Genomic DNA, 26,389 nt, shown 5'->3' with positions numbered 1-26,389 from the left:
CCAAAGATCCTCGGAAGAGCAGCGCCCGGACAATTTCGTTCTGTTACGCGAATCTGCAGTCATCGAAAGTGAAAACGAACGGTCCTCGGGCTGTAATCTGTGCTCGTAAACTCTCCGGTCCTCTTCTAATTGTCGGTCATCCATTTTTTGTTTCCCCCGTGTTTCGTGGTTTACTCGTAAGCACCGTTTCGTTTCAGTTTTTTACGTCGTTTCGGTCGTAACATAACCTAAAAAGCCTTTTAAGCGTCGCGTAGCATCCAGAATTCTTTTGCAATTTTTTTATTTAACATATTGAAAATAAGTTGTATGACAAATTCTGAGTATGCTAGTTTCTCTTTCGTGGACAATTTGAGGTTAGGTCTGACAAAGACGTTGAAGAAAATAATTCTAGATGGGATTTTTGTAAAAATAAGTCATATGACAAATTCTGAGTATGCTAGTTTCGCTTTCGTGGACAATTTGAGGTTAGGTCTGACAGAGATGTTGAAGAAAATAAGTCTAGATAGGAATCTTGTAAAAATAAGTTGTATGACAAATTCTGAGTATGCTAGTTTCGTTTTCGTGGACAATTTGAGGTTAGGTCTGACAAAGATGTTGAAGAAAATGTCTATATGGAACTTTTGTAAAAATAAGTCGTATAACAAATCCTAAGTAAGCTAGTTTCGCTTTCGTGGACAATTTGAGGTTAGTTCTGGCAAAGTTACAAGTAATCTGAATTTTACAACCCCAAAAATCGTTTGTCCCGTATGATTTCCTTGTTAGGAGACTCCGCGAGGCGATTTCGAAAGTGATTTCGACGTCGTTGGAGCGGCCCTTGTCGAAAACGCGGCGTAATTTCTGTTCTTACGATACGGCAACGATCTTTCGCCTTTGCGAAATCTGTGTGGCGTGCAAACAGTCGTTTCCTCGAAGGTCCGACGCGAATCGTAGCCGCGGCACGGTGCAGGCAATTAATGGTCTTCCCGTTTGAAAATCGAAGGACACCCGCGAACGGCCTCGCGTCGGGACGCTTTCCGTGAGCGTTGCGTATAACACGCTTAAAATACACCACGCACTATCACCCCATCCACTCCATTTCGATGGAGGTCACCCGGTAGCTTAAGTGGGTCTCGACCACTTGGTTAGTGTGTCATGGCATACACGTTGCTGAATAAACTTAATCTCAATACCGCTGTTAATAAGTCAGCCGGTGCAGACTCGCGCCAGTCCTTTTCTTTTTCTTTTCTTTTTTTTTTCCGCTTCCTCGCCCTCCCCGTCCCCTCCCACCCTCTTTGCACGCCGGTTTCGACTGTTATTCTCGTTCCGCGACCTGCATCCCCGGCGAAACTATTTTTCAGCCGCGATCCATTATCGTCGCGCGTCATCGATCATCGACAAAATCGAGTTAAGGGGAATACCAAATAAAAGCCTTGCAATTGGGAATTTTTTCCTGACGATAATGTATCTTGCATATATTACAACTCACGTTTAAAAATAGTTCGCGTCGACTTAACCTCAAAACGTTCGATGTTTAACGCTTTCGACCGTACGTCGCGATTACAAAAGTTAATATTCAATTTTAATAAATAAACTTTGCTATCACGGCTCGTCTTGCTTTTCTTACTTTGTATCAAAAGCAATCGTCTTTTTAAAACCATCAAGATGGCGTCCCGATCGAGACCGACCAGCCAGTATTGGCGTCTCAAAATTCATCGGTTTGGCTTTCGTAAAATTCGAGCAGCCCTTATTGCGTTTATCGGTTTATCCAGTCGATTTGATTGCGTGTTCGCTATGACCCCGTTCCGTCATCGATTTCGTGACTTTGCGATTTTTCAAACCCCGACGACGACGATTGACTATGGAACACCGGGCGACTATATTTAAATGCGCGCTTAAGATAGATCGCGCCGCGTAATCGATTCCCGAGATCGAACGATTCGGCGTTTCTATTATTTATTGCTCGAGCCCGATATTTACTGCCTTTGTTACAGGCGGACGAATTTTTACTTTTGCCCATGATTTGCGATCGATGTTCCTTGCGTTTGTTTGCTGCTTCCTTTGTTACGATACCAGTCGTTGCATACACTGACGATTCGTTTCCGTACAGGATCGTTTCAAGTGTTCGATGAAAAATGCGAAACGGATCGTAATAATTTTTTATAGAAAATTTGGAAGGCCTCGATCACGTTTATTTCCGAATAAATTTTCTATTTATTGGGTGCAATACATAGCGCATAAATAGTTTGGAGTTTATTACCACGTTGACTAATCGCATATCGCAATTCATGACTCAACTGTTACTCTTTTTTTTTATTTTAATTAATTATATAAAAAAAGTTTTCACTCGTACTATTTTGTAAGTATAATTTAATTGGTTATTACTGACGTTACCGGTAACGTTCCTCTACTTATTTACATATACACGAGCGTTGATTGATAACCAACGTCTCCAACAACGCCATTGTACAATTTATTTTCAGATCTGTTTCATGAATTCCTTTTATCTCGGCACATATTTTACAGGATCGGGGACCTCGGTTACGGATCGATCCTCGTACGTTTTCGTCGTACTAGCTTTTTATCGCGATGAAAAAAAAAGAAAAATTGTTGACAAATACCGTGCTCGTGGACGTTTTCAACGTCCAAGTATTCCTCTTACGATATTTCTGCTTCGCGTTGGTCAACTAGTCTCGGTCGCAGACCGATTATGTATCGATGGGTGGCTTCTTGCGGTGTCTGTGGCAATCGGGCGTTCAAAAGTGCGGGATATCGCCAAAATGGATCGAAGCGATCGGGCTCAAGGTCGGGCACCATCGAAACGATGTCGAAGATTCAAAGTGTCGTGAAATGTCCTCCGTTACTCTCCGCCCCGGAGTCGAATATTCGCGATCTCCGATCGATAGGGCCTTGGGAGTGTACGCAACACCGCACGAATATAGTCGCACGTAGCCGCGAATGGAAGCCGTTGATAATTTTTCACTCTTACCCTGGGTCATGGTCTGAATGGAATTCAGATTACCATCGCGGGCATTATCGTATCGCGGCTCGACATTATCGCGTTTTCACAGCGTTTTGCGGAAATTGATCCAAGATAGACGGTCTATGTTCGTTCTTCTTTTCTATTTTTACTTCGGGCATCAGAAATATTTCACCGTCTAACGACATCGTGACGTAAAAAGTATTTTTTAACCAAATTAACTCTTACGGTGGGGATTCTAGAAAAATGAATACACTGATGATTCTTAAAATGATCCCTCCAGATGTGATTCGTAAATTGAACGTTTCTATCCCTTTCAACTTGGGGGATCTCCTTTGGAGACCAAGGAAACGCGAAACACGATGCTTTGTGAAAAATGTACTGACCCCGAAAAGATGTTCATTTTACGAATTACTGTACTCTGGTGTTAATCGAATGACCCCTTGACATTTTTTTCTAAACAAAATTAATACTTGGGGTGTTGAGGATTCTAGACAAAATTCTGAATACAGTAATGATTCTTGAAATGATCTCCAAGACGTGATTCGTAAATTGAACGTTTCTATCCCTCCCAACTTGGGGGGATCTCCTTTAGAGGCCAAGAAAACGCGAGACACGATGCTTTGTGAAAAACGTTCTGACCCCGAAACGATGTTCATTTTAAGAATCACTATACTCGAGTGTTAATTGAATGACTTCTTCACGTTTTTTACTAAACAATATTAATATTTATGATGGGGTGTTGAGGATTCTAGACAAAATTCTGAATACTGTAATGATTCTTAAAATGATCTCCCACACGTGATTCGTAAATTGAACGTTTCTATCTCTTCTAACTTGGGGGATCTCCTTTGGAGACCAAGGAAGCGCGAAACACGATGCTTTGTGAAAAATATATTGACCTCGCAACGATGTTCATTTTAAGAATCATTACTGTACTCGAGTGTTAATCGAATGACTTTTTCACATTTTTTACCAAACAAAATTAATATTTACGATGGGGTGTTGAGGATTCTAGAAAAAGGAATACATTGATGATTCTTAAAATGATCCCTCGGACGTGATTCGTAAATTGAACGTTTCTATCTCTCCCAACTTGGGGGGATCCCCTTTAGAGACCAAGGAAACGCGAAACACGATGCTTTGTGAAAAACATACTGATCCCGAAACGATGCTCATTTTACGAATTACTGTACTTGTTTTTTTACTAAATAAAATTAATATTTACGATGGAGTATTGAGGATTCTAGACAAAATTCTGGATACAGTAATGATTCTTAAAATGATCTCTCACACGTGATTCGTAAATTGAACGTTTCTATCCCTCCCAACTCGGAGGGATCCCCTTTAGAGGCCAAAGAAGCGCGAAACACGATGCTTTGTGAAAAACATATTGACCCCGAAATAATGTTCATTTTACGAATCATTACGATTTCTTCCTAATATGAATCGTTGAGTTGTAAAAATAAGTACGACGGATATAAAGTCAAGCAACATTGAATTGCCTAAAAACGGAGCTGAATCATGACGCCGAGGGGTTCAGACCCACCGGAAACGTGTCCCGTAAAAAGCATCGGTTTGTCAGCCAGGTTCAGCGTTGACCAATTTCTACCCATTGTCCTTTGGACAGTGTCGTTGGTGTACAAAGGTCCCACTGTGTCGTAACGACGACAGGTTGCGTCCATTCGAGGAACGATCGATCGATTCCGTTGGAGTCGATAGCTGCCACGGTTCTCGGCGGGGAACGCTCACGAGTGTAGGAGCATAGCGGCGCGGAGAACGCTAGAAACGGTCAGGGAGAGACGGATTACCGGTGGATAAGAATGTGTGTCTAGTTTAGTGGGCAAGTAGGTCGCGAGGGAAACCAACGCCGGGTTACGCAACGTAGTTCCAGTGTTATACAACTATTGACTCACCGGATTAACAAGTAGGCTGGGTGAAAACGAAAGCTGAGTGCCCGGGCTGCCTTTTCTCTCTTGGTCCCGTTTCTCTTTCCGTCTTGGTCGCTCCCGTAATGGCGGTCTCGCTCTCGCCTCCGGGAGGCTCTGTCGGCGCGAGCACGCGTGCGCCTCGTTTTATGTGGGAAAAAAGATTGCGAACGAAACCCCGGGATTTTAAGCACGTCGAAATATTCGATCGCGATTACACGCATTGTTTCGCGTATCGTGCCCCCCCTCGGGGGCAAAAACTACGCAAAGATTTTTTCTTTATTTTTAAAAACCGTGACCGATGAATTTAACTGGTACGCGGCGGTCGCGGTTCGATACCACGCTTTCGATCGTCGATTCGTCGAACGTAAACGTTTCTCGATCGACTTTTTTTTTCTCTGGGGCCACGGGAACGCTATCGATCCGGCCACCCAAACGAAGCGGAATCGTTCCATAATAAATTGGACGCTTTTTGGGGGCGACGCGTTGTCGAAACTCGGCCACCGCTGTCTTTTAAGAAAAATTTTCAATATTTTTGAAATTGTTACACTTTTTTTCTTTAAACTATAATCACTTGTTTTATTATCAAGTCCTCGTATATTAATTCGATACAGTTTGAATAAAAAGCCAATAATTTATACGACCCAAGGAAGTATCGAAAGTATCAACGTAACGATTTTTAAAGTAGTTTCGTTGACAAATTATTTGTGGGAAACTGTTAAATTTCGTGACAATGCACACACGTGTAACGTGTATGCACGAATATTATACCATACATCATAAAATTATTGATTTTAGAACATCGTGTACGCATATGTTACCGTCAAGTTTTGAAAGGGTTGAACATTGTAGGTGTGGCAATATTAATAGTCGTTAATATCGCCGCGCTCTAGCGATGTAATCAGATTACTTGTAGAGCACGTGTAACACATGCTGGAATGCGTCTATGTACTGACATTTTCTTCAATAAATTGAAACTGAACCGGGCAGACTGACGGAGAACGAGCTTCTGAGCGTTTCAAACAAAGACGCAGAAACGTCGAACAAATATTATTTCATACATTCAGTTTCCAAAAATATCGGAATTTTTTAATATTTCGCCAACGAAATAGCCAAATAGAAAATGGTTAAAGCAAGTCGTTTTCGTGTTTTGAAACGATTCTGCAATAAAAATCCTTTCTTATACAAGAATTCTCTGCCATTCCGCAGATGTAACAATCTGTTTCCGAAACCTATTATTAATTACACTAAGAATCGGATACGCTTATATAATACGAAACCAACCCGTTAAGAAAATAATTTGTTCGTATTCCGAGGACGGTTTCGAAACGTGGAACAGAAAATGTTTAATAATTACTTGTGGGGATCGTGTTGAAATCCTGTATTTTAATCGAAGTAGAAGCAAAATTTTGAAATAATTTCTGTTAAATTTGAAACGATTTATCGAAAAATTCACGTCTGAAATACCCTGGGAGGTTAATAGACTCGTGCTCTAAATTAATAAAGGTTAAGTCAAGGGTTCCTCGAGGCTCATTGGTTTTACATTGTTTAATCTAATTATAAGCGATATAGGCAAATATATACATTAATGTAAATTTCTTACAAATGCAAACGATTTCGAGCTGTTTCGAGTACACTTTCATTACAGAACGACGCTATTAAAACTTAACTGGACAATTAAATTTAATACCTAACTTAGGAGTTACTTTTCCTCACATTTTAACTTAATCACATTTTTCACGTGTTCAATTCTAATATAGAATTATTCAGAAGAGTATTTGGGCCTTGTTAGGGTGACCAACAGACGACTACAAATTCTAATAACTTTGGGACTTACTGTGTTCCTCTTAGTTCCCAGTTCTGCATCTTCTTTAGCAATGGCGTGCAATTCCTGAGAGAATTTCAAGAGTTACTCGACATTTCCACACAGGATACACTATATGGACACTTACCTGTACCTTTTACGATTAGTTTCGCGCTGAATGTGAATGGCGATGTCTCGATAAGATCATAATTATTCCACTATATTAAGCGTATTACATATGCACAGTTTACGGCTATGTGAGAATTATAAACGACTCGATCTTTCTGCGCAAGATTATCAATTATAGAATAATATTTCCACTTTTACCGAGCCCAGTTCCTATTTATACTCCGTATAAATCTACCGCGCGACAAAAATGTATGCGTTTACCTTCCACGGTATCAATTAAGGCTTGTAACGGGCCCATTTCTAGAATGTACAACCCCGCGAACGTTGCCCGTTTCGGTGTAGATTTCTTCACGGGCCCACCATATTTATTCAAATTCAAATTACCCTCGATCTCTTTAATGCAGATTAATCCAATAATTTAACCCTTTGCACTCCATTAGCGACGGTGCGGCGACACACACGATACGCGCCACGGCTCCGTTCGAGCTTTATTTATGGCAACACAACGCTGAATTAACGAAACACATGAATAAAATTTCAATTACAAGTGTGTACAAATTTGTGTGAGAATAGGAACTCTCGTTTGTCACACAAAAAGAAAAAGAAGAATCCATATTTCAAATTGCAATTTTTAAATTCTAATGGGAGATTCTAAAGGCGAAAATGAGACAATCATCAAGAATACCAATTTGTTGATGGAAGCTTCGTTAAAAAGTTATTAACAATTAAATTTGAAAATTTCAAATCGTTCTGGAAAAATTATTTTCATGTCTGGGGGCCAAGTACAAGCATTTTTGGTGAATAGACATACCCTCGAAATCTCACGCACTTTCGAGAAAAAAATTCGAGAAGGTAACAAATTTTTCGACAAAATTAAATAATTTCAAATCGATCTAGAAAAATTATTTTCGGTTGCGGGGGTCAATTACAATTATTTTTGGTGAATAGACATAACCTCGAAATCCTACCCCCTTTCTAGAAAAAAATTCGAGGTGTGAAATTTTTCGACGGAAAAAAAAAATTTCAAATCGTTCTGAAAAAATTATTTTCGATTTCGGGGGTCAATTACAACCATTTTTGGTGAATAGACATAACCCCAAAATCCTGCGCATTTTCGAGAAAAAAATTCACTATGGGCGGAAATTTAAACGTTAATAACTTTTTAACAAAGCCTCCATCAACAAATTGGTATTCTTGATTTTCGTCTTATTTTGGCCTCTAGAATCCCCCATTAAAATTTTTCCCATGGGTGGCCGAACACCCTGTATAAGGCCCCTTTTGCTAAAAGTCACATTCGATTCGATACATATTTTTTACAAGGTTCAGTTCACTTTGGACACATTAAAATCAGTTAAAAAATTATTTAATTCGCTAGGCAAACATTATTAAATGAGGCCCCTTGGGAGATAAGGCCCGAGGCTGCAGTTTTCCTCTTAATCATCGATGTTATAACTCCTACTTAAACGAGTGCTCGTTTACACGGTCAGACGTATCGAAGGTGAAATAGCTTAATAACTTTCGACCGAAATGAGTCAGGATTTCCTGTACTGCCAACACAAAATGGCGAAACGTTAGATGGTTGCCTTACAGTAGTCGCGATGATTTGCAAAATGTTCGAAATACCTTGTAAATATAATCGGTTGCAGCAGTAAAGTTTTCGCGGTCTCCGCTATCGACGTCGTTACGTCTAAACGCAATAACAATAAAACAAACGCATAAACGAAAATTGAAAATGTTGCACCAAAAAAGAAAAAAAAAATGGCCAATTTGCCACGGAACGACCCAGCGTCATAATCGCGCGGCGGCTCGCGTGGGATACGTGTCTCTGACGCAAGCCGATTCGCATGCTTTTTCGAACGGCCGTCGAAGAAAAAGAATCAGGCCACTCACGGTGGCCGCGCGCGCATTTCTTTCGCGGAACACGCGAGCCGAGCGCAGCTATGCAAATTGCGGCACAGAAATCACCGCCGCCACTCAATTACCCGAACGTTTTGACTCGTGCGTCCGATCTAAAAATAACGTCCACTTAACACCGGTGTTCCTATGCCGCCACGAACGGGACTGCCGTGCGAGACGATTCGCGTAGGTCTTCTTTACTGGATCGAAATCCCTCTGGGCGCGCTATTTCCCGGATAACTGAAACAAATCGGACCCACGGGGGTTTCAGTTGTCCGGGCATGCTCGCGTTCTCGATCCTGGAACCGTCCATCGAGCAACCGTTCGATTTTATCTTCTCTCGCTCTAACGGAAATACGAAAATATATGCTGCACGAAAATAGCTCATACTTTTCCGTATTCGGTACTGTGAACCGAAAGGAATGAATATTTTAATACGTTAACATATTTAGGCACGTCTGTACACGCAGAAGGAAGAAAGGAACTTTACAAAATTTCTGCAAGGTAGAATAATTGCATATCATCGGTAAACGCCGACCGTCGTTAATTAGATGTTTTACATTTTTAAATAGAACTAGTTAGAATCGAGACGATGAAATTTCCGTCCGGGGAAGCCACGTTGAATTTTGAATCGTCCCGCCGGAAATCGGTCACGTGGCGGTCCGTTCGCCGTCGCTGTCCTCGGGCGCCTTCGTCCGACGTCGGAATTCGTTTCGGGACTCCCGACGGTTTCATTGTATTCGCGAGAACCGGGCCGCTACGACCCGAAGGCGTGCTCGTCTCCTTTTGGTTTTTTTTTGTTTTACTCGAAACCGTCTCGGTGACTTTCGGTTTCTGTGACGCTGGGGCCTCTCGGAACCAGTTCTCGCTATCTTCCCTCGTTAAAGTCTCGCGACTCGTCACCGAGAACGGCTCGCAACGCTCGCTGTCTTATCGAAGCAGCCGGATCGAAGGTAATGCAGCTCTCTCGCGCGATATGCAGCTCGCTTCGCTTCCACGCTAACATTACCGACCTGCCTCAAGCGCGCAAGGCGAGCCTCGTCTTTGAGGACGCGGCGTGTAAACTGGAACACTTATGTCATGGAAAACGGTGTCCGGCGAGACTCACGCACCGCCGCGGGAGAGAACAAAAAAAAAAAATCACACCTACGACCAGCCGGCTTTTATTCCTGTTTCGTGTGCGCACGCTGCTCTCTACCGCTATCTTTAGCGCGACGAGGCGACTTTGATCGTCGCTGCAAAAACTGCTGCAAGAGTCTTGCCGAGTCCCGATGAATATTTCTTCGCTGCGCGCGCCTAGCCGTCGTACGCCGCTTCCCCGGACAGAAATTTCAGACGAGCACAGGTAAACAGTGTCTCCATTACCCTTGACGATTATAGAACCGTGTGTCTCGCGTTTGACACATTTTAAGCGGTTAGATTTAATTGGAGTAGTTGTATCGAAATGCTCCCGATAGAGGGCGTTTTTTTCCCCCTAGATTATATCCGACGGTATTTGCATTTGTAAACAAGGTTTTCAGTTACGTGGATGAATAAAAATAAAACCAGACGCTGTTCGAGAGATAAAAATCTGCATACTATCGTGCAATTTGCTACAGCTTCATTAAGGCCAAACGATAAACAGATTCTGCGTATTCGATTCGAGATGACGGTAGAAGGCAAATTTGCCTTAACAATCCGAGTACATTGTCCATAAAGTTTCGTTGATCGTAGACACTTGACATTTTTATGTTTACGAATCGAATTCACCGGAAGCTCGTGTAGCAGTTACTTTCACGAAATTTCTATAGGTTATAAATACGTAAAATTCACAGTATTGTTTTTGTATCTTTTTTCAAGGTTATGAAAATAATTAAATCATGAATATTTCAGTTGTGACTCGAGCGTTACAGTGACTTCAGCAGTCGGCAATTTGTGTCTGCAAAGACTTAATCCGACCGAAGGTTCGCGTCAGAACATTTTAGGTTAGGAAACGCGCGTGGCCCCGGCCTTAGACGGGATTTTGTGTAATCCCATAAACGATTAATACACACGTATACGACATCGTTAGACAAATAACAAATGAGTAATACGCGAAAATAATGTTGATCGTTGAAATGTGTTCATTTTTAAACGCGCGTGAAATAAAGAGGCAGCACCTTGAACGCAGAAGTCAAGCGATACGTAATATTGCAATCACGATAGGTTGTAAATAACCCTGCGAACGAAAGGAATGTGGCTTTCAAGGGATCGAAATTTCGTAAGTAGGTGAAGGACCCGCAAATATTAAATAAATAATAAATGCTTCATAATGCGTGATGATAAATGGTTTCTGTTACTATTCCAAAACCGAGGTTCGGTTCACGATCTAATAATTGTTCTCATTCCCGATTCTGCTTTTATTAGCTCGCCGCAATTCCGCTTTCTGTGGAATTGATCTCTTCCTCCTACGTAGGCAAAGTTACGAGAGGCTGCCATCTCGAGGTATTTCCAGCGAAACAGTGCATAATCGGGCTATAGTAAATTATCGAACGCACTCTGTGCAACGGTTATCGCGTTAACCCGTTTCCGCGGGAATGGAAAGCGAAGGGTTTTTGGGCAGGGCCGTTACACGACCAGCGACCAAAAAAAGCTCGAGAGTCGTACAATTAAGAAACTGGGTAAGAGTTACGGAGCATAGTTAAGCAGCGGAGAGAGTGTTTCGTAGTCCTCAGGGCCGGTGTTACCAAAGAGGAGCCGTCCTAAGCTCGTTCCTAATCCGAAATAGTGAAATCGGTTCCTAACGCCCGTTACGCAAATAGGAAACAAAGTGGATCCATTGACCAATAAGGGGGAACGTTGCGTACGATTGGCCCGGCCACCAAAAGTTGCCTCGTGCCACGTCGTCTCGCTTTGTTGCCCATTTCGCGCCGATCGTGGCTATTGTCTCGACGTACACAGGTGTGGGCCAGAAAGGTCCGGGTTAGGTTAGGTTTTACCGGACCAGCGATATTTTGAGACAGTCTTGATCGCGCCTTATACGATACCTTAACGCGGTCGAATAGTTGAAATAGTTTTATTTAAAATTATGTTCGAAAAGTTGCAAAGATGTTTTATAATAATATTATCGGGGAAGTAGATTGCAGGGAAACGATGATACGAGAAGATAGTAATTCTCGATGACGCAACGAAAGTTTCGACTACATTATTTAGTCCTCGTTACACAATACATAAAAGTAGATTTTCTCTCTCGCTGTGGGAAGACAAACATTTGACGTGTCAGGCCCGTGAGTGGGACGTTAAATACATATGGCTATGGGCTAACCTCTGAATATTGTGCGGTACAATTGAAAAAAGAAACTCGATTGTTCGGCTCGAGAGTAGCCATATTGAATCCAGGTACCCCGCTATCCCTCAAATGCATTTCGGTTTACGGATTACTGTTTAATAGTTTTAGCAAACAAATTCCGAATTTTGGCCAAAAATAGTAGTTTTGGAATAGTTTCAATTGTTCGAAATATAGTTCCAAAAATAATTGTTTTTTCTGGGTGAACCTCGCGGGAGTCCAACTAAACATGGCGGACGAGTGCGTGAAAAGTTTGTTTAATTTAAAAGGGAATTGGTCGCGTTATTAATGCCATTCTGTTCTACAACCTTTCTCCACTTATCAAACAACTTGAAAATTCCGTCCTTCCAGAATTTCTCAGGTTTTTCACGTGATTTTTCATATCAGCCAAAGAATCGAAGTTCACTCCATTAAGGGAATTTTGTGACGATCGAAATAGACGGAAATCGGAGGGTGCGAGGCCTGGTGAATACGGTGGATAGGGTGGAACATCCCAAACGAGTTCCAACAACTTTTGTCGAGTCATCAAAGACACATGAGGCCGCGCATTGTCCCGGTGAAACACGATGCCCTTCCGATCCGCTATTTCTGGACGTTTTTGTTCAATTTCTGCCTTTAATTTGTCTTATTGGGAACAAAGCTCCTCTAAATTTATCGTCTCAATATTTGGTAACAGCTCATAATACAGAATCCCTTTCCAATCCCATCAGCCACAAAGCATGATCTTTGGACGAAGATCGACTTTTGGGGTGGGTAAAGGTGGTTCATTTCGGTTTCCCCAAGACCTTTTTCGTTCAACATTGTTATAAATGATTCAATTTTCATCCCCCGTCATCACTTGCTTCAAAAATTGTGTCCCCTCGTTACGTTTATAGAAGAAGTTAGATTTTTCTCCATTAAATCGTGGGGAACCCATACGCCAAAGCGGTTCATGTAACCAAGCTTCACAAAATGGTCGTGAATGGTGGATTTTAACATAGTTAACATTTCTGTTAATTTACGAGTCCGTATAGCGAGGGTTGTTCTCGATCAGTGTTTTAATCTCATCTTCATCAGTGGTGGAGGGCCTACCTGGGCGTTCTTAGTCTTCAAGGTTGAAATCAGCAGCTTTAAACCTAGCAAACCACTTACGGACAGCTCTTTTAGCTACAGCACCTTCGCCATAAACAGTGCACATTTTGTTTGTCGCATTTTTGCCTTTCCAGTAAAAGAAAAGCATTAAACCTCCAAGCCTAAAATGCACTTTGTCTCCTTCCACAATGAACGGCGTATAAAGCTCCCAAAAAGGAACCTATCGTAACAAAATTTTTCCCCAAATATGCCTGAAGTATCGTCTTTTACGATATGTGCGCATATCATTTGTTTTCAATCGTTTTGATCTATTCAGACCTGTCTTTGCACCACCAAAAATCGCCACGAACTTTCCGGGCAGCCCAATATTATTATTTCGCACGTCGAGAACTTCTTACGATGACGAACGACCACGGCAGAGGGGGGTAGAGAGGGCACGAGTGGAAGATAGGAAATGAAAATAAACTATTGCAACAGTTTGCTCTGCGGGACTACGTCGACGATAAGTGGTACGGTAGAAGGTTGTGGGTGGATGACAGATCAATAGCGGTGACATAGTTACCGAGTAAACCTGGCCCAGTTTTAACACGACCTCATTCCATCGCTTCTTCCTTCCCACCGTTGCTTGCTTTCCTCCCTTAGTACGCGACTTCCGTGGCTACGATTCGAAACTACTCGGGACGGTGGATCTAATTTACAGCGGGGGTGAATCGTCACCGGGGACGTTACGATCAGAAGCACCCGTTAGAACCTTCTCACTCTCTGCCCTTAAAGACGGGGGAAGTGTTTTGCCGGATGGTTTTCCATCGCGTAATAGCCACGAATGGGAGGAAACGAATATCGGCGATTGACGATGCATTGTTATCGGTGACGTGCAAACGTCTTGAGCCGTTCGCCGCGAAAAAGCGTTTTCGCAGGCTGTTATTATTCGAAAACGCAGACAAGATCTTCGATCGGTCGCTACGTGGAAAGAGCGTGACCTTTAAATCGTGACACGGTTAAACCCTCCGATGCGGCAAGCGAGCCCTCGTTACTAGGGAGAAGATTAATGCCTGCCCGCCGAAAGTACAACGTGTAGCGTTGCAGACAATCTTTTTTTTTTTTTCGTCACACTTTTGCTAGCTCGACACGATCGTTTCGCAACCGGCATCGAACCTCACGCGAGTCGCGGTTAAACGATTTCGAATTTTGCCGTGGGAACAAGTGGTTGGTCGACCACTTGCGAGAGAGCCAAGAGCTGTAGCCCTCTGGCGGCGAGCACGGGAGACTAGCTTCTTATGCCTACGTGTTTAAAGAAAAGAACAGAACGTAAATACTGACGCATTCATGAGCATCGAAACATGTGAAAAGCGCCATTTTGAAATTTCGATTCCGTTCTTTTCGCTGGATTTAGATCTCGCGACAGTTAGGGTTGCCACGGACGAGTACGACCCGACAGTTCCCGATATGATATTTATATCCACAGATCTATAGATTATCTTTAGATAGGTCGTTTTTAATTGACAACAGATGATCTGGGACATGTTTGATAAAAGCAAACCGGGAGCTCAAATTAGTGCGCGGCCTCATATCTAACTCAGACTGTCGGTCTCGCTAAATAGGCTGTAATTTCATCGTTTCGACCTTAATTTCGACGTTATTTTCAAAAACCTAACCTGTTACCTTAGAATCATTGTTTAATACATTTGGATAACTTGGCTCTTCGTGTCGCGTACGTACTTTTCTCTTATATTTCAGTGAAGTTTGTTATTCTGGGATATCAGAGATCGTCGATCACGAATCCAGATGTGGAAAAACATTCTTGCATTCTATTAACACTAGCAGGTTAGCATGTCAAACTGGAACCCGAGTACTTGCATGTTTCTGATGGTCGAACTATTATCGTCAATCATAAGGAACAGCCTCGTTAAATAAAAGAAGTAATCTTTATGGTTCGTCTCGAAGATTTAAACGCGAGATAGTCGCGAAGAAATAGGAACGAATTAATTGCGCCTCGCCCCTCGCAAAATTAGTCATTTTATTCTATTTCCAAGCGCGTGAAACTTTACGACAATTGTCTCACAATCGTAATACAGATTCGAAGATCCGAATTCCGATCGTTGAACCGGGCTCGTTATGTTTGCTCGTGACGTTTTCCAGCGATTCTAACCGCGTCGTTGCGTTTCTTCGGAAAGTGTGTTTAACTCGTGGAATCCCAGCGGTGTTAATAAATTCTCATTAACAGATTCGTTGGCCTCTTAAAACGTCGTCGATGAGGAAATCATGCACTCGCGGTGTTTACACGCGTAAAGTAAACTGTTATTTTATACCGATAATAATTTAATTATTCGTGGCGTCGTTTCTCATGCTCGCCACCAGAGGGGTGGCGCTCTCACAAGCGCTCAACCGACACCTCCTTTCCTTTTCTGTCCACCTACGATTCTCACGAGATTCTAAACGTCAACAATGTAGCGCCCACATATTCGTAACTAAAAATTTCGAGTGAAGACATGCTAGAAGCGAGGTTAGGGTCGCGGGAAAATTAACACTTTAACTGCCACGTCACCCCCATATGTGGGTGACAGGATTTACCATTATGATACTAGAAAAATTAATTCTCAAGTTAAGAGAGAAATAAATTTGAATAGAATTTGTGAATCTTAACAAAGTTACGAAAATAAGTAGTGAAACAAATTTTAGGTTATGTAGCTTACAATGGCCTGAAATCAACATTTTACTTTTGCAGAATATATTATACGGTTTTGATGTGACAGTGAACGTGTTAAGAAGGGAAAAGGAGTTGAAAGAGTAGAAAGGAGGGGAATAATTAGAGTAAGGAACAGAAGACAGGTGGAAGTAGGAAATAGATGATCGATAGTGCTAGTATCGCAGCCAAGAATTATAGGAAAGAAAGAAAGAGCGAAGACAACTTTCCCCCTCTCCAGTTATGACGGTTGTTGTCACTGGGTGAAGCATTGTAGGATTGATAAGAGATAGGAAACGGAGGAACATTGAACGATATAAATAAGTCGATCCGCGACACGATACTTGGCGTAAATAGTCCACGGTAATCGGCCCGGCTTATCGTCGAGGCATTGAGCGAATCACGCTCCATTCTTGCGCGTCGACGAGGCGCGACGATCGAACGCCTCGGGAACGACAACAAGCGGTCCTTTCTCGCTGATAGGACGTGGCACCGCGTGAAAATTATCATCATCGACGACGTCTCGATCGTTCGTAACGTTACGGGGCCCGCGACCTGCGCGGCTTTCGTTTCGTAAGCCTAGGCCTCCGCGTAGATTAGGATAGCCATCTCGCGGATGGCTGAATCTCTTATCCCAGAGCTTGGGTACAACCGACAAAAGATAAACGATTCTTTGTACCGCGCCGACGGAATGTAAAATTACAGTAGAAATTATAGAGAGCAAGAAGGAGATAGTGAACAGTAATTTGTATTCGTTAGGATCGAGCGATCTTTTTTATTTATTTGTGTACACGTGTGTTTGTTTGCACAGGTGCGTTTTGGAAAGTAATATACATTAACATTGACGAAACAGATACGGGAGAGGTATACTCGAGACAACGAGACGAGTCAGTGAGGAAAAACAAAGCGCTCGATGTGGTCGACGCCTGCAGCTGCAGCCCATTGGCTGCCAAAGGACACTCACGAGTCGCATTTAGGGATGTTTGTTTTCGTTTGCTGGCCCGAGTGTAGATTACAATCTAAGGCGGATCGAGTATCCGAACGGTCCTTGTACGCGTTCAGGTTTTCTTTCTACGGAACGCGCGCGTCCAAATCCAACACGTTTTCATCCTCTTCGCGTCCCCTTGCGTGTGTTTTAACGCCGTATAGGCTGTGCGTTGACCGATTATTGGCTGAAACACTCGATAAAGAACCACCCGGAGAAAGCGTGTAACGTTGAAACGGTCTGCTGCACTGCGGCTGACCTTGAATGTACTTATCTACTGATGGGAAATACAGCTCACGACGTAGCCATTACACGTTACTCTACCTGTCCTGAATAATTTCGTGACTTGTTGTTCTACACATGTGCCAGTGCTGGCACTGCCGCCTGAATCGGATCAACGTGTGCACCGCGTCGATGTTATTTACACGAGTGGACTAACGTGGACACGGTTAAAAAATCCCCAAAAAATCAAAAAATAAAAAACAAAAATTAGCGACCATTTTAAAGTTTTAGTCTACTGCTCTGTTCTACTCTCGAGCTGGTTGGGCACGGTTGCACGGTCCCGTACCGAAAGGGTTAAATTATTGACGAATTAAGGGGAAAGCGGACCGGTAGTGAGAGCGAAATTAATTGTAGATCATGCACGAGGCTCCGTCGTCGTTTCCATGTGCCGTTGTTGCATATTCGCGCAGGTGTCCACGCGTGAAGCGTGTCGGTGCGATGCACCACTGCCGCTTTATATACAATATTAAATATCGCCGTCGTTCTTTTAGCGAGGGACAATAAAACGCCCCGTTCGCCGCGGTTAAATGTTGCGGGGTCTCTCTCGCCCGCCTCTGCCAGCGACCGCGTCGAACGCGTTCAGTCCACCATTTTGAATGGCGTGCGATATTTTCCGTTCCGCGCGCCACCGAATCCCACAGATATTTCGAAATTCCGATTCCCCCTGGCACGATCGCACGCAATTCCATTACTCGACGAAATGAAATTATTGTGTTGTTTATTAATGGTATATAATGATTACAATATGTGTATTATGTTCTACAAATGGTAGTACGATACACCTGTTGCCCCGAGGTGAACAAAAATCCCCCGAGCTTCCGGCCCCCTCGATTACGCAACCAACCCTTACCTCATTACGCCGGATAATGGAAGGTAGTACTCTAGTTGAATTTTTTAAATATAGAAATATATTTTAGAAATTTCATTTTTACCGTGTTACGCACGTGGGTACAATATGGTCGTGGAGAAGTCGTGATTTAGGGTCGTACGACGGCATCAGAGGTCGAAATCAGTACATAACTTGTTGGAATCGGAGTATCGGGACTATATTTTTCAACCAGACAATGCTCCTTGTCATACTTCAAAGAAAACTAAGGAGTGGTTCACTTGTCAGTGCATAATATATGGGTCTAGTATTTTTTAATATGTTTGTACGTATACGTGCTGACTTCATAAGGTTGAAGAAGTATGCGAAGGCTGACATTGTATCGTAAATGCAAGCTCCATAATGTTTGGCATCAATGAAATTGTAGCAAACTATTATTTCTAGTTTATCTCTATATTATTTGTTCTCTGTTGGGATAAAATCTTAATCCCCTTATGACTGACGTTCTTGAAAGAGGTTGGTAGATTTTGAAAAAGTTTCTAATAATAAAACGCTCGATTAAAATGAGTTTCATGCTCGATTAACGAATTCACCCCTTCGTATGTGTGACTAATTTCATCACAGTCGGAAAAATTAATTTTCATGTTTGTTCGTGGAAAGAAAAGTTCGCATGTTTGCAAGAATATGCGTGAAATACGGATGTCGGACGATTCCCGAGAAACTCGTACATGCTCGGGTTTCTATTTGCAAATCAATCGTATAATCGTTCCGCTTGCTCGATTCCCGTTCAAAGCGAATAGTGAAATAATGTACGCGTAAACCCGAGTCTCATCGTGCTGTGCAAAAACACGTCCTCGCGCGCGATTCCGTGCGCATGCGCAACCGCTGCGTACGCGGACCGTAAAATTAAAGATGGATGAAAAATAACAAGACGTTAGAAGCAGTAGCCTGATCGTGGCCCACCATAATTCCAAACAATTAACAGGATATATTCGCTCGTAATTTGGCGAGTATTTAAAAATGTGTCGTTCCTACTTTTGTAACTATATTTGGACTCACCATAAGAATTAATCGTTTTAGGTTATGAGTGAAAAGTAGCCACATACGACTGGGACGTAAAATCAATTTTAAAAGAAACTTTTCAAGATTCATTCTCTATCTAAGCCCCGGTATAATTGCCTACTTTTGTAACCACATTTGGACTCACCATAAGAATGAATCTTTTTAGGTTATGAGTAGACTGCGGATCCTTATGCAAATTCAAATTTTTATTAATAGAATTAATGAAACGGAAGCTTCGCAGAGGGCTGTCCCAACCCCTAAATATAATAATTCGTATCTTACTTTAAGTATTTCTTATATTTTTGCATATTAAATGCCTTCTGTAGTTTTTTGAGGATTAAAATTTCCCATAAATGCATAAATATCCGCAGTCTAGTTATGAGTGAAAAGTAGCCACAAACGACTGGGACGTAAAATCAATTTTAAAAGAAACTTTTCAAGGTTCATTCTCTTCTGGTATAATTAATTTTCCTCGCATTCCCGCCCGAGAGAGTACCGGAGAATTTAGGTGGCGCTACGGTTGCGCACCGTGGCGTGTCTCGCGCAAATGACGACGATCGATGTCGGATCGATGCTCGGGAAGCGTTTTGCCGGGGCGAGATCCAGCCTCGCGGCGCATGGAAACGGATCCAGGCGACCGCAGAAAGAGTCAGAGACGGATAAACATTTAGTTACGCTCGTTTCGAAATACTCGCGCAGGCCTGGGCGATGTTCGCTCTCGTCGGGGCCCCCCGTAATCTCAGGCACGTTTCGATTGGTCGGTGCCGTGTAACGCATGGCGACCAGGGGAGTGCGCGAACGTGAACTTACGTGAGCATCGGGCACATCGAATAATCAAGTGGCTCGCAGACGATGCTGCGTCTGGAGGCACGGGGCACGGCTGTAGATCGGACACGGCATACGATTACGGGCAGACAGACCGATAGACGGACGGACGGGGCAGACAGAGGCGCCCTCGGTCCACACGGACCTGAGAGCGAGTTTGTAACACAGCGAAGAGCGCTCCTCTCGCGGGGAGAACTGTGTCAAGGGCAGAGCTAGCAGGGCACCGGTCCGTGACGAGCCGAAACGAAACGAAACGAGACGAGAGAGCCGAGTTTTACCTGGCCGTGCCTACCTCCCTGCCTTACGAGCCGCTCTCGTGACTGAACTTCGCGCCGAAATCGCTTTGCACTTGTGAAATATCCCCCGACGCTTTGGCCCGCGGTCTCGCGGCCCACCCCGCTTCCACGAATTGCATCGAAATCATCGCCCGTCGAGCGATCGATCCGGCCCGCTCGCGAGCAAAGGAACGATCCGTACAAATTAACAGAGACACGCTTTCTCACGACTTCCACGATAGGATTCGCGAACACTAATTGCACGTATTTTTATTGCAAGTTACATTAAAATAAAATCTACTAGTTCGGTAAATCCATAGATAGGTTTTTTAGGTTATGGTTAGGTTCGCGAGTTTGATTTAAAATTTCATTTATTTTGATTAAAAAATTTCAAATTCTAAATTGTCGAGGCTGCGAATATGTTGTAAATATTCATCGAATTTTGGCGCCATGTATCATGTTATTTCCGATGCATATGTAACAGGCCCCCCCGATGCTTTCAGGATTTCAAAGCTGGTTTCGTCCTTTGCGGTCTTTTCCGCCCATACGTTCGATCGCATCGACGATACGTACGAGAGGTATTAAAGTTCGCTTTTCGACTGGAAATCCTACGAGCTTAGACTCGTGTTTCCTAATCGCCGGTATAGCATTAACTGCCAACAGAATGTATTCATTCGATGGAGAAACAATCCGATCGCTCGAAAGTCAAGATTGTAAAGTGACTCACATTACAATAGTATATAATTGCGCGTACGGTTTTGTAATCGAGTCGAAAAAATTTGCAACATCGATGAGCTTATACGCGATCCGATAATTCTGGAGCTAATATTTAAGAAATATCTTCCAGCGGAGTGAAACTGTCGTTAACGTTTCTTCCGAACGGAATACCATTGAAATATCTATTTTTTAGATTGTAGGGTGGTTTTCTCGAGGGTCGCGCCCCTGTTCCGGAAAACATCGACGGAAAGGCGTTCCGCGTAACGGTCGATCGAAATATTTCGAGGCGGGTTCCGGTTCCTCGAAGCGTGGACTTCGTTTCGGACCGATTCGATTCAGGCTTTCTTCGCGAACACGTGGCTGGGAAGTACGTGAAATATTTCACGGAGTTATTCGTGAGCGCACTTGCGACACACTCCCACCCCAGGCCCCCCTCCCCCTCGTGTAAAAATTCCCTTTGTTAATCGGTTCGGGAATGGAAAAAAATAAAACGGTGAAAGCGGTTCACAGTTCAACGCGTACCGGCAGCAGCTTTGTCCAGTGTGAACATTAAAGTCAGATTGAATCGCTCAACCTCCAACCCCGGGTTGGAATTTGGATCAAGGAGGGCTCTGCTTACGGAGCGTGACGCCTTTATGGAGCTTACACACGGAACGACCTACGCCCGCGTACGGCTCTCGAGAAACTCGAGATACACCGCAGAGATACGCACACGCGGACAGAGACAGAGAAAGAGAGAGGGAGAGGCAGTTTTCTCGTTCGGTTACGACGATTAAGCCGAAAGCTCGTCGAACTTTCAGGACAATCCCGTGGAAAGCGCGACCGTGTGCGATCGATAAGCACCGCGGTTTGTTTGAGAGCCAACACCCACGCCTCTTGCTCCATTTCACGTACGGTCGAAAGTCGGGATACGCCGCGCGAGCCGACGTTGAAAGAAGTTCGTACGTTTCGCTGTCACGGGATAAAATTCAAAGATGGCGCTGGTCGCTTGGAATTTATTGCTAACCTTACATCTCAACCTCGCGCGTTTTTCTTCTCGCCGTTTTCCATAGCTTCGACAATAGCTGGAATCAGCTTTATTAACAGCATACGAGATATTTAAATAGGTTTTCTCGATTAGCAACTTGGTGCAGAATTGTGGCACCAGTTCCACCAATGACGCGTAAGATCCTACCGAACGCAACTGTCACGTGATTTGTGCGAGCGAATAACAAATATGGCGGCGAAAGTTCGCTCATACTAGATCTCGATATAAAACATCGTTCTGTTGCGTATATTCGACACGAAACCGGGGATATACCCTTTAACCTTTGGTGTCCCGGTCGCGATGGACGATGTTTCGCGCGTGTACGGCGCTCGACGCACCGAGACGCCCGCGCTCGACGTCGCGGCCCAAGACAAACGCGTTTTGCTTCGGTGCACTTAGCTACCTTTGTGTCCGTTTTTCTCCGCCGTCGTCCCTCCCCCTCGCGGTCCCGCAGGGAGGACAAAAAAGCGAACCGCATAAAACCCCTTAGCCAGAGCGTTGTAGCCGCTATCGTATATATCGGCTCTGTCCCAATTCCGGCGACTATTGTGTCACTCGATTTTGCTTCGCCGCCTCGCCACGCGATCCGACCGCCCCGGTCGCTTTTGCCGCGTTTGACGCGCGGCAAACCGATGATGCGCGAAGCGACAAAGACGCGTCCTCTCCCTCTGCCTTCTCTGCAGACGGCCTCGTACAACTCGCCGTCAAGAAAAGTATAGCGCAGGCTAATCTACGGCCGGCTCACCTATCTCAACTGACCCATAACCGATGTAATTCCCGCACGTAACGCGTTACTCTACTCTGTAACTACGCGTGTACGTTGTCTCGAGCGTCCTTAGTATCGCGCTGCAATTAATATGCCCCCCTCAGCGACCGTAGGGCGAACGTCGAGCTGGAAAATTATACGAACGATTCGACTATTTTTCACACCGCGAAGATTCGAAACTTGGGATTCTTGATAGATGGCGTTGATGTCTGGTAGCTTTTATTCCGCGAAAGGCCTCGTTAGGATAGTAAAACGATCGGGAGGCGCGTCGTCCAAGATCGGCTATTTACGCGCGCCGGGCGCACCGTAATTTTCTCTTCCTTTCTTTTCATTCCGCTTGAAAAGGGACGCTCTTTGAGCAGGCCGGAATTAGGACAGCGCGGACCATAACCGTTTCATGCTGGCGGGCTTTTTTTTTGTTCCTCTTCTCCTTGCAACGCGTACGCTACCGTGGATGGGTGCAACGGAGCGGGACGCGTTGCTTCGACAAACTCTCGGTACGTGTGTGCTCGTTGCGCGTGCACACAGAACAGGAAGACGAAAGGAAAGAGAGTAGGAGGGGGGCGAAAGAAAAAACACAAAGGTGAAGTTTGCGTTACACTCTCGCGTTTTCAGGCGGGTTCGGAGGACAAGCGTTTTCGTTGCCGCCCGCAACCGAGTCGAACGCCCTCGCTTCGGGGGTTACGCCATCTTTCTGGCGGGTCGTACAAAAAATTGAGCTCCTTAAGGAACACTCGTTGATACTATTTTATAGATATTTTATTAGCGAAACTAGACTTATTTTAGAAGTGAGAAATTCTGTCTGCGAACTCGTTAAAGCTTTGGTTTTGAGATGGTTAAGCGCAGATCGGAGTTTCCGAAGTACGGGAAACCGTACCACCTGTGGTTCCCTTCTCAAGGGAGGACACAACTTGTCCACCTCCGATTTAACCTACTTTTACAGGATGGTTGCAACCCCCTGTTGATATACCCCAGCGATCCTCCGTCCTATCGATTTTTATGTTGCTTTTGAACACTCGCGCTGCTCGTAAATATTCGCCCGAAACGTGAATCTTTGGGTTATTATAAAACAACAAAATAAGTTCGATAATCTTCCTGAGCGCTATTTTCAAGAAGTCGAATTTTTTTCTCGAAAACGGGTAGGATTCCAGAGGTATGTCTATTGACCAAAAATGATTACAATTGACCCCTGTAACCAACAATAATTTTTTCGGAGCGATTTGAAATTTTTTAATTTTGTCGAAAAATTTCACACTTCTCGAATTTTTTTCTCGAAAGTGGGTAGGAATTCGAGGGTATGTCTATTCACCAAAAATTATTGTATTTGACCCCCCTAGCTAAAAATAATTTTTTTAGAACGATTTGAAGAAAAAACTATTATCGCACGCAGCTGTTTGTAGATCATCGTTCTACAGGCGGAACTTTAAACGTTGATAACTTTTTAACGAAACCCTCGATCAAGAAATTGGTACTCTTTAGTTTCGTCGTATTTTGGCCTCCAGAATCTCCACATTAAAATTATTCCCAGGGGTGGCTGAACACCCTGTATATCCGCGGCGGTAATGCGGCGTTTAAGGCTACCTGTTATTCCGTGGTGCGCCGGCCTATTTATATCGGCCTAGATTCCGCTTTTACATCGCAAGCCACAGGTACGCGCCCGAGGAGCGGCGAGATTCTCACGATAGGAACGCGATAAATTTATGGGCCGCGATTAATTTTTGCGAAATCCGTCGCCCCTCGTCGACATGGTTGCTTTAATACGCGCGCTCGTGCACGCCTGTCTCGCGTCTGACCGAGTTGCGACGGTTCAGTCCACTTTACGCGCCGACCACGAAACGACGCGACTCTTTTTTTTTCTTCTCATTTTCTGTTTTTTTCTTTCTGCACGATCGCGAGAACAGCGTCGTAACACATCCTGTGGCGCGGGCCTCGTTATCGGGAAAATTGTCAAGGTTTTAGAAATCTTGGATTCATGGTATTCGCGCACGAACGAGCGCCAGCTGCTCGTAACTTCTGAGACGCTCGAGGCTTCGTCCAGCGGGCCTCTGGGTCCACTTCGACCCACGCAAACTAATTATAATAACTCGTAAATGTAAATATAACAGAGTCCAAATTTGATCATCAATCTTGTAACGAAATTCAGATTTGGGTCACAATGGATCCGAATGTTTAATTCAGATTTTATTTGGATTGTGATTCTTGTCGAGGATCAAATAGAATTTGGATCGTAGATCGTCTAGTTCGTCAACCTCGTGCACCTTCCTGAAAGATCGATCAGGTTCGACAATAAAGCTCCAACCCCTTCCCCACCCCCTGAACAATGACAAAATTATATCCAAGGTGGATTCTAGGAGCTATTTTCGGTGACTGCTCGCGAATGTCTCCGTAGCGCGATCGCGATCTCCTTTTAGAACCGCCGCGTACCGTGATTTTCTAATATTGATTCGCCGATTGGACGTACGCAAGACCCGATGCTAGCGATGCCCAGCGACGCTAAAATGTTATATTTTTCCACGCTCGTCGTCATCCTTCGCGCATGGCCTACTTGGCTTCGCGTAAAAAGGGCTCGGCTCTAAATCGGGAGCAAGTTTACACTGCCCATCTCTCGCCTCTAACTTTATCGACCATCCACCAATAACGATGCCTGCACGCCCCCGTTTCGACGGTTTTTCCGCCGAAAAACGCGAGACCAACGGTACGCGGTTCCCGCGCGCGCTTTCGAACGGCGTCGCGCACGCGCGTCCGTGTCTGCGCAGAAGCAGAGTCGCGGAAGCACGTCGTCCAGAGAGAAGTTAATCCGACAGAATTTGTAACAAAATCTACGCAACGACGTGGGAGAACAAAGAACGAGCAAACTCCGATCGAATCGTTCATCGATCCAGCGGAGAAATATCGTTTCCTCGACGGTGGTCGCGCGAGTGGCGCGTTCCAAAATGGCGGTGCAGCCTCGTGGGGGTAGAAAATCGGCGGACGCGCCGAAACTAAATTTATCGTCAGCCCGATACTGTCGCGGATAGACGCGGTTGGCGCGGTTTTTTCGAGTCAGCTTAGTCAGTCTGGGGTCTGAACGTGAAGTGCAGCGTGCAGCCAGGCGTGCGGCGGGGGCTTTCGTGCGTGGAATAGGCTCAAGGCTGCACCGGTGCAACGCCAAGCAGCTAACTACTCGCGGCGTACTGCCTACTGCTCACTGCCGGTCTGCGGCCTGCTACCTGCTCCCCCGATCGGTGATCGATCAATCGGATCTGATAGGATCGAGAACTTGCTGCAAAGAGGCGCTGACGTAGAACGATGAGTATCCGCCGAGAAGGATACGTCTCTACGGCGGAGCCGTTCGCGTCGCCTTCTGACCCCGAGTCGCGCGATCTTCCTAAGAGTTTTCCTAGCTACTCCGTTCGACGCCATGACGGTTTTGCCACTGTTTAACCCCTACGGGCGATCGAATAAGGCGAAACGAGCGAAAGCAGGATGCAAACGAGCATCGGTTAACTATCGAAAATAAGGAAAACTGTGCTCGGCGTTCCACACGTAATAGTTTATTCCGACGAAAGGTCAATAATTGCAACACGTTTACGCTTAAGGGGTTAAAGATGTCCCCGATACCTGTTCGAATTGCAGCGTGAATTTTTGTCATTTTTGTTCGACATTCATTTTTATAAAAGTTTGTTTTTCACGAATTCACGGTTGGCGTCGGAATACTTTCGAAGTCGCGTGATGCGGACGGTAATCTCGGATAATGACGAAAATATCGTTGCAAGGATGCGAGGCTATCGTGGTTCTTATCTGATCGATATCGGAGAGTCGATACTTTCCGCGGTTCGAGCCTGGTATCTTGCGATTCTTGCCTTTTGTTGGT

General features: G+C 44.3%; 1 protein-coding gene across 3 annotated transcripts in view; it reads left to right on the top strand.

Annotated features, from left to right (window-relative positions):
* LOC122395458 (nuclear hormone receptor FTZ-F1) overlaps window positions 1–26,389 on the top strand; it is an 85,695-nt gene that overhangs the window by 17,459 nt on the left and 41,847 nt on the right. The gene's annotated exons all lie outside the window — the stretch shown is intronic.

Source organism: Colletes gigas, unplaced genomic scaffold, assembly GCF_013123115.1.
Source record: "Colletes gigas isolate AHSC1104 unplaced genomic scaffold, ASM1312311v1 Colletes_gigas_Sc00005, whole genome shotgun sequence".
Taxonomy (NCBI): domain Eukaryota; kingdom Metazoa; phylum Arthropoda; class Insecta; order Hymenoptera; family Colletidae; genus Colletes; species Colletes gigas.
The sequence above is the reverse complement of the archived record's forward strand: the minus strand, read 5'-3'. Positions and strand labels throughout refer to the sequence as shown.